The sequence below is a fragment of the Aquarana catesbeiana genome, linkage group LG08, assembly GCF_042186555.1.
Source record: "Aquarana catesbeiana isolate 2022-GZ linkage group LG08, ASM4218655v1, whole genome shotgun sequence".
NCBI classification, from domain to species: domain Eukaryota; kingdom Metazoa; phylum Chordata; class Amphibia; order Anura; family Ranidae; genus Aquarana; species Aquarana catesbeiana.
In genome coordinates, this window is record NC_133331.1 from 21,701,613 (window position 1) to 21,715,628 (window position 14,016).

General features: G+C 42.2%; 1 protein-coding gene across 1 annotated transcript in view; it reads right to left on the reverse strand.

Moving 5' to 3' along the window:
- The window catches only part of LOC141105632 (alpha-2-macroglobulin-like protein 1), a 351,206-nt gene that overhangs the window by 35,067 nt on the left and 302,123 nt on the right, over window positions 1–14,016 (reverse strand). The gene's annotated exons all lie outside the window — the stretch shown is intronic.

Consider the following 14,016-nt stretch of genomic DNA (forward strand, 5'->3'; position numbering starts at 1 on the left):
AATACTGGCTGGCAACCCTCCTTGATCCACGTTACAAGGGTAAGGTTGCGGACCTTATCTTGCCATCGCAGAGGGAGCAGAGAATGAAACATCTTCGGGAGGCCTTGCAGAAAGGTCTGTGCAACGCGTTCCCGGAGACTGGGAGGTTACAAACTCCTGTTTCTGGACAACGTGTTGCTGAGGCTTCGGTCAGTCAAAGAAGGAGCGGTGGAGAAGGTGGCCGTCTGACCGATGCGTTCAGACAATTTTTTGGTCCGCAGCCCCAAGGTATGATCGGTTCCAGCAACCATCGCCAGCGTCTGTTTTACATGGTGCAGGAATACCTAGGGGCAAGATCAGACTTGGACACCTTTCCCACCGAAAATCCTCTGGGTTACTGGGTCTTGAGGATGGATCACTGGTCAGAGCTTGCACAGTATGCAATTGAGCTACTGGCCTATCCTGCATCCAGCGTTCTTTCGGAACGCACATTCAGTGCTGCTGGAGGCATGGTAACCGATCACAGGGTGCGTCTGTCCACTGACTCGGTCGATCGACTGACCTTCATAAAAATGAATGAGTCTTGGATCACCACCAGCTACCAAGCACCTGATGCTGATGTAACTGAATAATTTTTTTTGAAATCTCAGATCCCTTCAAAGACTGCCTATGCTGATGCTGAGTGACTATTCCTGAGTAATTATCCTCTTCCTCCTCAATCATCACGCTGATAGCTTGTAAGAGCATTTTTGGTTCTGGGCGCCACCACCAGTGCCTAAGGCACAATTTTTCAGCCCCTGTTTAACAGGGGCGTGTAATTACGATTTTTGATGTAATACTTTGCAGCAGGGCTCGTTCCTGCATTCCAACTAGAGTGTCTGTGAGGGGTTGCAGTGTTGTGGCACCAGCACCAGTGCCTAAGGCCCAATTTTTCAGCCCTTGTTTAACAGGGGCGTGTAATTACAATTTTTGATGCAATACTTTGCAGCAGGGCTCGTTCCTGCATTCCAACTAGAGTGTCTGTGAGGGGTTGCAGTGTTGTGGCACCAGCACCAGTGCCTAAGGCCTAATTTTTCAGCTCCTGTTCAACAGGGGCATGTAATTACAATTCTTGATCTAATATTTCACAGCAGAGCCCTGTGAGGGCTTACAGTGTTGTGGCCACAGCAACACCTAAGGCCAAAATTTCTGCTGAGTATATAGGGCAGGACCCTACTTTCAAACAACTAACTTACAAACGACTCCTACTTGCAAACGGAAGGAGACAACAGGAAGTGAGAATAAATCTACCCCTAGGAAGGGAAATTCTCTCCTGTAAGAGTTAATATGGGAAAAACATTTCTCCTTTCCACTGATGCTTTCCAATCCATTGGGACAAAAAGTGAGGTGAAATCTTCTGAAGAGGAGGAAAGACAGCAAAACAAATGTCACAGGGGTGATAACCCTTCCCTATGTTTTCCAAAAAGCTTAAAAAAGATTTTTTGGCTGGAGCTAAACACGTTAAAAATGTACCCGTTCAAAATTACAAAGAGATTCTACTTAACAACAAACCTACAGCCTGTATACTGCTGTTCAGAGTATATAGGGCCTGGTGGCCCCACACCTTTCCTTATTTTAATTTGGGTGCGGGGTTCCCCTTAATATCCATACAAGACCCAAAGGGCCTGGTAATGGACTGGGGGGTACCCATGCCGTTTGTCTCACTGATTTTCATCCATATTGCCAGGACCCGACATTACATTAAACCCGCAAGCAGTTTTAAATGAGATTTTTTCCTTTAAAAATGACATTTGGTGCAGGGACTGTTCTAAACACGGGAAACACGCGTTACTTTACAGGCATACTATAGACACCCCTCAGGTACGATATTTAAAGGAATATTTCATTTTTTTTTTTTTTACTTTAAGCATCATTAAAATCACTGCTCCCGAAAAAACGGCCGTTTTTAAAAGTTTTTTTTGCATTGATACATGTCCCCTGGGGTAGGACCCGGGTCCCCAAACCCTTTTTAGGACAATACCATGCAAATTAGCCTTTAAAATGAGCACTTTTGATTTCGAACGTTCGAGTCCCATAGACGTCAATGGGGTTCTAACGTTCGTGCGAACTTTCGGTCCGTTCGCAGGTTCTGGTGCGAACCGAACCGGGGGGTGTTCGGCTCATCCCTACTCAGAATAAATAAAGAGATGAAAGCTATTGGCTACTGCACCGTTTATAGTCCCGACGTATGTGTTTTACATCAGCGCGTTCAGAATGATCGGATTTTCCGACAACTTTGTGTGACTGTGTGTATGCAAGACAAGTTTGAGCCAACATCCGTCGGAAAAAATCCTAGGATTTTGTTGTCGGAATGTCCGATTAATGTCCGACTGTGCGTACGGGGCATTACAGTTTACATATGTTTGGAAGGGAAGTCGTTGGGGACGTGAAGAATAACAATTTTTTGTGTTTGAATAGTTACAGGAATGAGTGAGGAATATGTATATATATATAAATTTTTTTTGGATCCTAATAATCTGATTAGGGAACGAATGAAGAGGAATGTGAGGGATATCAGTCCCCAAAAATATAAAATATGGTCCCATATCAGATGGTTAGGATAATGTATAAATGTTGAGGAAATTGTTGTATTGTATTGTTGTATATGTTTTTTGCAATATGTTTATAAAACTAATAAAAAGATATTGAAAACAAATGAGGTCTTATCCAGTTGTTCCCTTACATAGCCCGAATGATCGCATCTTTGTGTTTACAGTGAGTTTGACTTTTTCTGTACCAGTTTGTATATGTACAGTACAGTTTGAAGTAGCTTGTATACCACTTGTACACTGTGGATAATTAATAAAAATCTATGGTTAAAAAAAAAAAAGGGAGATATCTAAGAAAGAATCAATGAGGGGCAGAAAAAGATGAGATTGGAGGGAAATTTTGCCTTACTTGAGGAATAGTGGGAAGGAAAGAAGAGAACAAGGAAAAATTGGGGTGGGGGGCAGGGGTTTGGAGACCAGGGTTTGGAGACCAGGGTGCAACCGGCGGAGGACTAAACCCAGCATAGTATCAGTGTTAATTTAGTTGACTAAAACGACTAATAGATTTTAGTCGACTAAAATTACTAAAACATTTTAATCGACTAAATGAATACTATTTTAGTCAACTAAAATACAACTAAAACTAAAACAATTGAGATGACTAAAATACGACTAAAACTAAAAGGCATTTTAGTCAAAAGACTAAAATTAGACTAAAACTAAAATGCCATTTTAGTCCTAAGACTAAAATTAACACTGCATAGTACATGGGAAACCACATTGGAATGACAACTAGAGATGTGCACAACCGAAAAATGTATTTTGTTTTGCATGTATTAGTTATGTAAATCAGTTCATCATATTAATTATGTTAGAATGATTTGTTTTCGGAATGTGGTTTGTATATTTATTGTTCCAAAGATTCAAATTTTCGGAAGTTATTTCAGAAGATTGGCTAAGTTCGTTTTAACCACTTACGGACCGCCCGCCGCAGGAATACATCACTAACTTTGAAGAGGAATACTGTTGTTATGGTAGCAGCTAGCTACCATAACCCAGTATCCTCTTCTTCAACGGGCGGTCCGATTTCAGATAAAAGCGATCTCTGCGGCGGATTCACCGCAAGATCACTTTTATCGGCGGTGGGAGAGGGCTCCCCCGCCACTCTCCGGTGCCCTCTGCTGCTTACCAGAGCCATCGGCAGCGTCGGAGGCGATTCGGTCCTGTTCCTGGTTGGGTTTGGAGACGAGTGTAGGGAAGATGGCCCCGACCCGTCTCCATATCATTGCAGGGCAGAAGCAATGTCAAAATGTGACTTCCGCCCATAGCTCTTAAAGGGTATATTTTTTTTTTATTGCATTTTAGTCTAAATATGAGATCTGACCTCAGATCTCATGTTTAAGAGGACCTGTCATGCTTTTTTCTATTACAAGGGAGGTTTACATTCCTTGTAATCGGAATAAAAGCAACCCAAATTTTTTCTTTAAAAAAAACAGTGTCAAAATAAAAAAAAGAAAGTAAAATAAATCAGAATTTTTTTTTTTAAAGCACCCTGTCCCGACGAGCTCACGCGCAGAAGCGAACGCATAGGTGAGCAGCGCCTGCATATGAAAACGGTGTCCAAACCACACATGCGAGGTATCGTCACGATCGTTAGAGCGAGAGCAATAATTCTAGCCCTTGACCTCAAAACATGCAACTTGTAGAATTTTTTAGATGTTGCCTATGAAGATTTTTTACTTTCAATAAGTTTTTATTGTCAAAAACAAGCAACATTACATCGCAAAAAGATGGTGGACAAGAAATGTCCAATGTGACATATAACATATGACGGTTACAGAGACCTAGGAGGAATATCACATAATACTTCTATCAAAATGAGGCTAAGTATCTTATCACTTCCTCAGAAGAATATCTCATTGGCTTCTGTGAAGTGGAGTCAACGAATGACGCTATATAGATAGCAAACGTTCCTTAGGTCCCTAAGGCTCCAGCCTGGGTTCATGCTTGTAAGCCATAAGGATGTCAACTTTAGTGTGTCTCTAAATAACTGAACTTGACCGTAGGTAGAAACATAAGTAAAATGTTGCACTAAGAAACATTGCAAAATTGTAGTTATAAGGAAAGAAGAATAGTCTGAAATGAGGAAGGGAAAGAAAAGAAAGGAAAAGATATGAAAAAGGTTAGCCAGCCTCTCGTGATCCCCCCCAGACCCCCATCCATATTCTCCATATTAACTCAAAATGCCTATATAGGATGCCCAGGGCTTCCAAGTTGCTTCAAACTTAGCCGGTAAATCATTTTTTCCTGTGCCATCACCCAATAAATTTTTCTTTTGGCTGCTGCTACGGAGACCGTCGGTTGTTTCCAAGCTCGTGCTATGGTAAGTTTTGCTCCCAGAAGGATAAAAAATATCATATTCTGGGTGGCTTTGGTGATTTTAGGGACCGGGGTGTTAAGTAATGCTATGGAGGGATCCTGCAACCTGTAACCTTGCGTATCATGTGAAACACTCTGTTCCAGAATCCTCTGACTCTCGGGCATTCCCACCATATATGGATCATGGATCCTGAAGGAGTGCATCTTTGAAAGTATTGAGACGAGGCGGAAGGAAACATTTTGGCCAATCTGGTCGGGACTAAGTACCATCTAGTTAGTACTTTTAGATTATCTTCAATTAGGGCAGTGTTGTGCATACCTTTGTAAGAACGGAGAAAGTTCCTATTCCACACTCCCGCGTCCCAGTTGTTCTGTAGCTCTCCCTCCCAGGCCGTCATGTATGATAATTTAGCGCTGTCTGAAGGAAGAGACAGGTATATTGTGGAGATGCCCCCCTCTGTTCTGTGACCTGGCCACACCTTTGCTCATATGCAGTCAATTTTGGGGGTTCTGGTTTATTTTTCTATTGAGAGTGCAAGAAGTGAGATATTTGTATGAATCGAAACCTCTCAGCGTTAGTCATTTCCTATTTGCTTTTGCAGTAACTGAGCAAGAGCAGGCCTAGGGGGTAAGATAGTGTCCAATGCGGTATAACCCCTTGTCTAACCACCATCTGAAGGCCTTGATGTTCATTCCAGGAGTGAATTTGGGGTTATGAAAGATATGAGCTAAAGGCTGTATGTCCGAGGTTAGGGCCGGGAGGCTTTTCAGGTTTTCCCAAAGGGAAATGGAATGGGACAGTGTCAGAGACAATATGGGAGGGCGATCTTTGGGAGGACACCAGAGTAGGAAGTCTAACGTGTGTGTAGGTACTGCTTGCCGTTCGATATGCACCCAATCAGGTTTCTCCATTCGAGTATAGACGGTCGACAATTGTGCCAGTTGTGCCGCTTGGTAATACCACAACATGTGGGGTACTCCCAGTCCTCCCTGTGTTCTAGGTCTGTATAGAATTTCTCTGGAGAGGCTGTGACCCGAGGAGCCCCAGATGAATTTTATGATTCTGCTTTGTAAAATCTGCAGATGATCCTTATTTATGGGGATCGGGAGAGCCCTAAAGAGATAAAGTAATTTGGGAAGTAGTGTCATTTTGACTGCATTCACCCTGCCCAGCCAGGATAATTCATGGAGCGCCCATTTCTTAAGGTCTATTTCGAGTTTTTTGTAAAGAGGGGAGGAAATTTACCATGTAAAGTTTCTCAGTCTTTGAAGTAAGATCTATTCCCAGATATCTAATTGTCGAATCGCTCAACTCAAATTGAAAGGAGCTTTTAAGATTCTCCGCCTTCCGAAGTGGAATTGTCACGTTTAGAATCTGTGATTTGGATAGGTTAACCCGCAATCCGGAGGCTTTAGCCAAGTCATCTAACAGTTTACATATGTTTGGAAGGGAAGTCGTAGGGGACGTGACGAATAACAGAAGCTATCCGCGAAAAGGGCACAGTTATGCGTCTGTGGACCGCAGTTAACCCCTTGGATGTCTAGGTGGTTGCGTATGGCTATCGATAGAATTTCTATGGCTATTGCAAAAATTAAGGGGGACAAGGGGCAGCCCTGCTTGGTTCCTCTAGCTATTTTGATTGGCTCTGAGAGATAGCCTTGCATGCGTACTCGGGCTTCCGGGAAGGAATAGAGTGCTGTCAGTAGGCCCAGTTTTGATGGACTCTTCTCTAAGGAGCAAAGCTGGAAAAGTCCAGAAAGGAGGAAATGTTGGTTCCGATCCCTCAAGTTTCTAGGAGGCCTGCCTTCTTTGGGTTTCTTGAAGCTCTTCTTGTTCCACATTGGGGAAATGGGACTAGAGTGCGTTTGTCGTTTTGTGGCCCCTGATTGGGTGTTCGGGTGGGTTTGCTGGGGTCTGTGCGAGATGAGTCTCAGGCTCAAAAGTAGCTTCTTTCCTTGTAAACTAAAAAAGGAGTAGGTTTTTGATTTATAAGCAAACTTGAGGGCGAAAGGGAAGGCCCACCAATATTTGACGTCCTTTTGTGATAGAACCGTAAGCAGGGGTTTCAGGGCCCGCCTTTTTTGTATGGTCGACGGGAATTGTCTGCAAAGACTAGTACAGGGTGATTGCGACAGAGGAGTGACGATTGTGTGCGTGACTCCTTCATAACTTCCTCTTTCACCGAGTAGAAATGGGGTTTGATCACCACATCCTTGGGGGCTCCATCTTTGCGTGGGGGACCCAATGCTCTGTGTGCGCGATCCAGTTCCAGTTTATGAGGAGGAATGTCAGGGATAAGGTCCCTGATAAAGTCCTGAACTGCCAGTGTAACGTCAGTGATTGACTCCGGGAGCCCCCTTAAAAGAAAGTTGTACCTTCGCGATCTGTTCTCGAGATCATCGATTCGAGATAAAGCTGTGTCCAATTGATCCTGGAGAACATGGATGTGATCAGAGTTCTGATTGGTCCTAGCTACTGTGGAATCTGTTTTAAGTTCCATTGCTTCCATTCTGCCTCCTAAGTTCTGGAGATCTGCCTTTATGTCCCCAGTGATTTTAGCTGCTGTAGTGGAGAGTCCCCTATTTAACAGTTCCAAGAGTTTATGGAACAGATCAGCAGTGTTGATCAGTGTGTCTGAGCTGGTGTGCCCTGGCTGTTGTGAGGTAGCCGGATAGGCCTCAGCATATCCCATGGGGGAGAGCATATAATCCTCCAGAGTGTGCCCAATAAGTGACACTGTGGAGGCTGGTGAGAGAGCCTCTGTGGGGGGTTTACTTACTGCTGGTCCCGGAGGTCCCTGTATGTAATCCTGGATTAGTGGCAGAGGGAGTTTTTCCTCCATGTCATCACACGATTGTGCCGCGGCCACCATTTTTAAAACGAGGGATCGTAAAATCGTGGATCCCTTCTGACCGGATTTGTAATCATGTGCCGGTTCCTGGGGGTATCCCCGATTCTGCTGTGTGGCCGTAGTCGTGCTTATTAGCCTCAGGCAGTGTTGTGGTGACCCGTTCGGCCAGGATGGTGCGGAGCTCCAGGCTTACGTGGCCATCTTGGAGCCTCCACCGCCTATGGAGATTTTTAAGGGTAAAAGTTTGTTGCCATTCCACGAGTGGGTGCAACTTTGAAAGCGTGATATGTTGGGTATCAATTAGTAGTTTTCTAGCAAAAAAAAATGTTTTTAACTTGTAAACAGCAAATCTCAGAAAGAGGCTCGGTCATTAAGTGGTTAATGTGTTAATTAGTTATTTCAGGAGATTACTTATGCACTCTGAAGTCATCCCTACTAGTCCAACCCACAAAAAGGAATGAGCTGATTGGACAACTGGTCAACTGGTGTCACGTGCATCCAAAAGAACGAATGGAACTAAAATTAATTTTGGATTCATTTATGTTTTAATTCTGAGATTCTGTTGAATCCACCTCCATCCAACCCCACAAGTAGGAATCATCATCTTATTTCACTTTATACCTTGCTGTATTTATTGCAATATGTTTCCATTTCATATGTAGTACATTTGTTATAATAATAAAAAATGTTAATGCTAAATAAAAATTAAGTGGATCCGAATCAATTCAGATAATTTGTTATGTCATTACAATATTTCGGATGCTTCAAACATTAACAAAAGGCCCAAACTATCACATCATGTCATCCAAATGGGACAAATTAATACAAATGAATTTGTTTATTCGTTATATTTATTGTGGATTAGTTGAAATTTGTTACTATTGTGACGCAATTCAGATACGGATGAATCTCCAAATAACAAAATTTCTTAATTTTTTTTTTAATGAAGTAATATTTTCCATTACCCTAATGCCTTCCACTTGTCTAATCCACTGCTTTATGGTTGCTAGTATAGGGCTTGACAGGGCTGTCTGAATAACTATTAGGGCTCTTATGTATGGGCATAAAGCCTACCTGGTCCCAATGAATACCTAAATGTTGTAAATGTGGGAGTAATATATTTGTTAGCATTTTTGAAAATAATTTTAGATCCACATTAAAGAGGAGCTCCAGGCTCTTTCAGAAAAAAAAAATCAAAGTCAGCAGCAACAAATACTGTAGCTGCTGACTTTTAATTTTAGGGCACTTAGCTTCCAGGAAACGAGCAGTGTCTTTACCCGAGCCGATTTTTTAATCAGCTATTGGGTGCTGCCGCCACCATCTTGACTAAGAGAAACCAGCAGTGAAGCATTGCGGCTCCACATCCTGGTTTCTACTGCACAGGGAAAAGGAGGGGAGGCAAACTTTGGGCTCTGTTCACCGTGGCAAACTGAGCCAGAAGTGGGAATGGTTACCTGTCAACACCAGGTAACCACCCCCCCCCAAAGGGTACCAAATGTGGCAGCGGAGGGGAGAATAGGCAGACAAGTGGAGCTTCCCCTTTTGGGTTGAGCTCCGCTTTAAGAAGGGATATAGGTTATTTGTGTAGCTTTTAGGATTCTTGCCTTCTTTAGGATAATAGAGATATAAGCCATCAAAGCAGAGTGAGGAAGTCTTTGGTCTGGACAGAGGGAGTTAAATGCCTTATCAAAGCAAGTGGTCAAATAGGCCTGGAATGTTTTATAGTAATGCAGCGTAAAATTATCAGGTCCTGGAGCTTTACCAGTCCTGAAGGCCTTGATTTCAGCAAAACATTGTTTTCTTGAGTTGTACCACTTGGTCCTCTAAAGAAAGGAAACAAGAGTTTCTCAGATACTCTTTAATTTTATGCATGTGTGTGTCATTTGGGAAATTCAGTGATACAGTTTGGTGTAGTAGTCTACTTTGTCTTTTAGATGTGAAGCTTTAATCCCAGTCGGGCAGAAGATCATAGGGATAAAAGTTTTAGCTTACTATTGACGAAGGACCTTAGCAAGGAGTTTACTGCAATTTTTACAAATTCCTCCTGCATATGATCAGCATATCTTTCACATCCTACATTCATAAAGAAAGCAAGTGGAGTCTGTAGTCTGCTAGTTCAGCTAGGTAATAAGGCATTTGGTTAAGTTTGTGTAGCATTTCTCACTTATGTATCTGCATAAGTAAATGATCTGATGACCCCCAATAAATGCATGCTATATTTAACCAATACTTCTCTCATATATGCCTTGTGTGCTTCCCATTAAAATGTGTGGAGATGTGTCGGGGGGGGGGGGTGAATTAAAAGTCAAGTAAAGAGTAAATTCTAATTCTCATTCAAGGTCTTCTTTGAAAGGAGGATCCTGCAAAAGTGATTCATTAAATCTCCAAGAGGAAGAGTGGGTAGTTGAGGGGGCTAAGGCAAGAAAAAGAGTGACTAGAGCATGGTCTCAAATGGTAATATTAGCAATGGCCAGTTGTGAGACCAGAGATAGATAGCAATGTTTAATAAAGAGCATATTGATGTAAAAATATAAGTCATGAATGACAGAATGAAACCTATGGTCTTTAGTTGTAGGATGCAGTGTTGCCAACCGTCACTATTATTACTGGCAGCCAGTAAAAAAAAAACAGGCAATTTTCTCCTGCCAGTAAAAGTAAAAAAATATGGCTGTGATGCTCGGCTTGGTCTGGAGACGGCCGAGACCATCCAAATGCCTGTTACAGTGTGATCGGGCAGCTCTGACGGAGACGGTGCCTGAGCATGTCATGGCGGCCAGAGCCTCGTGTGCGGGTCTGCAGTATGGGAGCAAGGCAGGCTGGGAAACGGGACCGTCAGTGCTATTTAGACTGGATTGGACTGGAGGGACCACTTGGCTTGGAGAGAGACTGTCACTGTGACTCAAGAGGGAACGTGTTGTGTCGGTGAGATCTCATAATCATCTGTGCTGCTGCCCACTGCTGTCAATGTCACTGTGAGAGTGAATTTTATGTGTGTTTTCCTACCCATTCTAATTTCTTGCCCTCCTAAGTCCTGTCCCTGAGCTACTTACTTACTATATCAAAAACAAAATAAGAAATATGTTTCTTGCCTTATTATCTACCTTAAATCATATTGCTAATTGCATACTGTATTTGTTTGTAGCCTAAATACTCGAATTTGCACTTAAATCTGTCATTTTGTAACTTTTGGAAATGTCAGTAAAAACTTGGCTGTGCAAGTAAATTTTGGGTGTTGTGTCAGTAAATTTCAATCTGGTAGGTTGGCAACACTGGTAGGATGTAACTCAAAGACCCCACGCTCCTTGCTATATGTAAGTGAATGAAAATCAGCCTCAGCCCAGACTCCTCCCAGGCCACGGCCCATGACACATTCTTCTTTGCAAAATAACTCAAGCTCTGTCAGATTTGATGGAGAGCGTCTGTGAACAGCAATTTTCAAGTCTTGCCACAGATTCTCTGTTTCAAATATTTTATTGAATTTTATAATTATCAACAAAATTCCATTAACAGAGAATGTACAATAATATAATAGAAATAGATATTCCATTAACAGAACACGTACAATAGTATAGTAGAAAAAGGCGTAATCATTCAGGAAAGTAACTCTTATAAATGTAAATGAAAATAGATAACCTAGCAGATTGTAAGATAAGATTATGTAACATGAAGTGTCATAATCATAGCTTCATGGCAGCTATTTGATGACAAGTAATTGAGAAATTAAAGCGGGATTCCGTCCCTGAAAATTTTTTTTTAAAATTCAGCAGCTACAAACACTGTAGCTGCTGACTTTAAATAAGTAGACTTACCTGTCCTGGGTGCCTGCGATGGCCGACCCGTCCCTCGGCTCTCGGTTCCCGGCACTGCCATCCTAAGTAAGGGAAACAGGCAGTGGAGCCTTGCGGCTTCACTGCCAGTTTCCTACTGCGCACGCGCAAGCGGCACGGCGATCTGTGAATGGGCCCGTGGTTTTCTGGGAACACACACAGTTCCCAGAAGGCAACAGGGCCGGTCAGCTAGGAGCAGAACACGCCGCAGAATAGGAAGAGGCAGATTAGGAAGACTGCCTAGCAACAAGGGTTCAGGTAAGTTTTTTTTTTTCAAATGTTTTTTTTTTAGGATTTTTGGTGAAATTTTTTTTTTCAGGGTGGCCCTCCACTTTAAGTTGGTTAAAATAATATAATATAATTATGTCATCTATGAAGAGAATAAAATAGAGTAAACCTATAACGAAATATAAAGTTAATGTGTTGTAGAATAGCTGAAGAAATAAATTAGGCTAAACCAGGGCCAAGTTCCTTCTCTTGGCTTGGCTTTATCTGGTGCGAAGGTCAAAAATCCCAATCATTTAAAGCATCTTCTATTACAGTTGGTATATCAGATAATTAACAAGAATAAACCTAGTAGAGGGGATAGGGCACAGAGGGGAGAGAGAAAGAAATGTCCAGGGGGACCAATGGTTAGAGAATCAAGTGAAAGTAATCATAGTAGCGGGGTGGATATTATAATCTCTCAGGGAGAAATTAGTGAACAGTCCAAACCAGGGGGTAAATAGTGTTTGATCCAAGGTCTCCATAAGGATTCAAAATTAGAAACTTTATCTAGTAGTATAGCTTCAGTTGCCACAGATTCTCAATTGGATTTAGGTTTGGATTTTGACTGGGTCATTCTAACACATGAATATGCTTTGATCTAAACCATTCCATTGTAGCTCTGGCTGTATGTTTAGGGTCGCTGTCCTGCTGGAAGGTGAACCTCTGCCCCAGACTCAGGTTTTTGCAGACTCTTAACAGGTTTTCTTCTATGGCCTCGTACACACGGTACAAAAATCAGAAGGGTAAATTCTAAGGATGAGCTGTCTGCAGATTTTCGGATCATTAGTACAGTGCATTCAACAGACGATTTGACTTTTACATCAGACAAAAGCTGGATGTGCAGGCTAAAAAATTTTTGTCGGATGTGAACTCAACATCTAATTTTTCCGATGGTCAGTACAGCAATCCATCACACAAAAGTCGAAAGTACAAACATGCATGCTCGGAATTAAGGAACGACTGGGAAGAGTTTGGTCTTGTAAACTACTGTTCGTAATCTAGAATTAACATTCATGACGTGCCAATTGATGAAATGTCAAAATTCTCATCTTCTTTAATGGGATAATAATGAAGCTGCTTTGCCTGAAGTTATGCCAAACATATTTTAAAAGGCATTTGTTTTGTACGATCTGAAAAACGCGAATCAACGTTTACCAAACTTCTACTAACATGAAATTAGCAGAAGGGGCCCAAAGGGTGGCGCTTGAGAAATGAACTTCCTCTTTATACTCTCATAGTACATAACTATGTTTGTGTTTGTCAAATGACAATTTGCAGATAGTATGCTAGACGAAATCCTGCACTCGCCCTTCTGACAAAAATCAGACGCTCGGTCGTCCAACAATCAGACCGTGTGTCCGAGGCTTTAGATTGTCCTCTATTTGGCTCCATTCATCTTCCCATTAACTCTGATCAGCTTCCCTGTCCCTGCTGAAGAAAAACATCCCCACAACATGAGACTGATGCCACCATGTTTCACGGTAGGGATGGTGTGTTCAGGGTGATATGCAGTGTTAGTTTTCCGTCACATATTGCGTTTTGCTTTTAGGCCAAAAAGTTCAATTTTGGTCTCATCTGACCAGAACACCTTCTTCCACATGTTTGCAGTTTGCAAAAAGTCATGTGGGGGACACAGCAAACAGGACTTCTTATGGCTTTCTTTCAACAACGTCTTTCTTCTTGCCACTCTTCCATAAATGGCAGATTTGTGGAGAACACGATTAATAGTTGTCCTGTGGACAGATTCTCCCACCTGAGCTGTGGATCTCTGCATCTTCTCCAGAGTTACCATGGGCCTCTTGGCTGTTTCTCTGATTAATGCTCTCCTTGCCTGTCAGTTTAGGTGGATGGCCATGTCTTTGTATGTTTGCAGTTATGCCATACTCTTTTCATTTTCGAATGATGGATTGAACAGTGTTCCATGAGATGTTTAAAGCTTGGGATATTTTTTTATAACCTAACCCTGTTTAAACTTCTCCACAACTTTATCCCTGACCTGTCTGGTGTGTTCCTTGGCCTTCATGATGCTGTTTGTTCACTAAGGTTCTCTAACAAACCTCTGAGGGCTTCACGGAACAGCTGTATTTATACTGCGATTAAATTACCCACAGGTGGACTCTATTTACTAATTAAGTGACTTCTGAAGGCAATTGGTTCCACTATATTTTAGTTAGGGGTATCAGA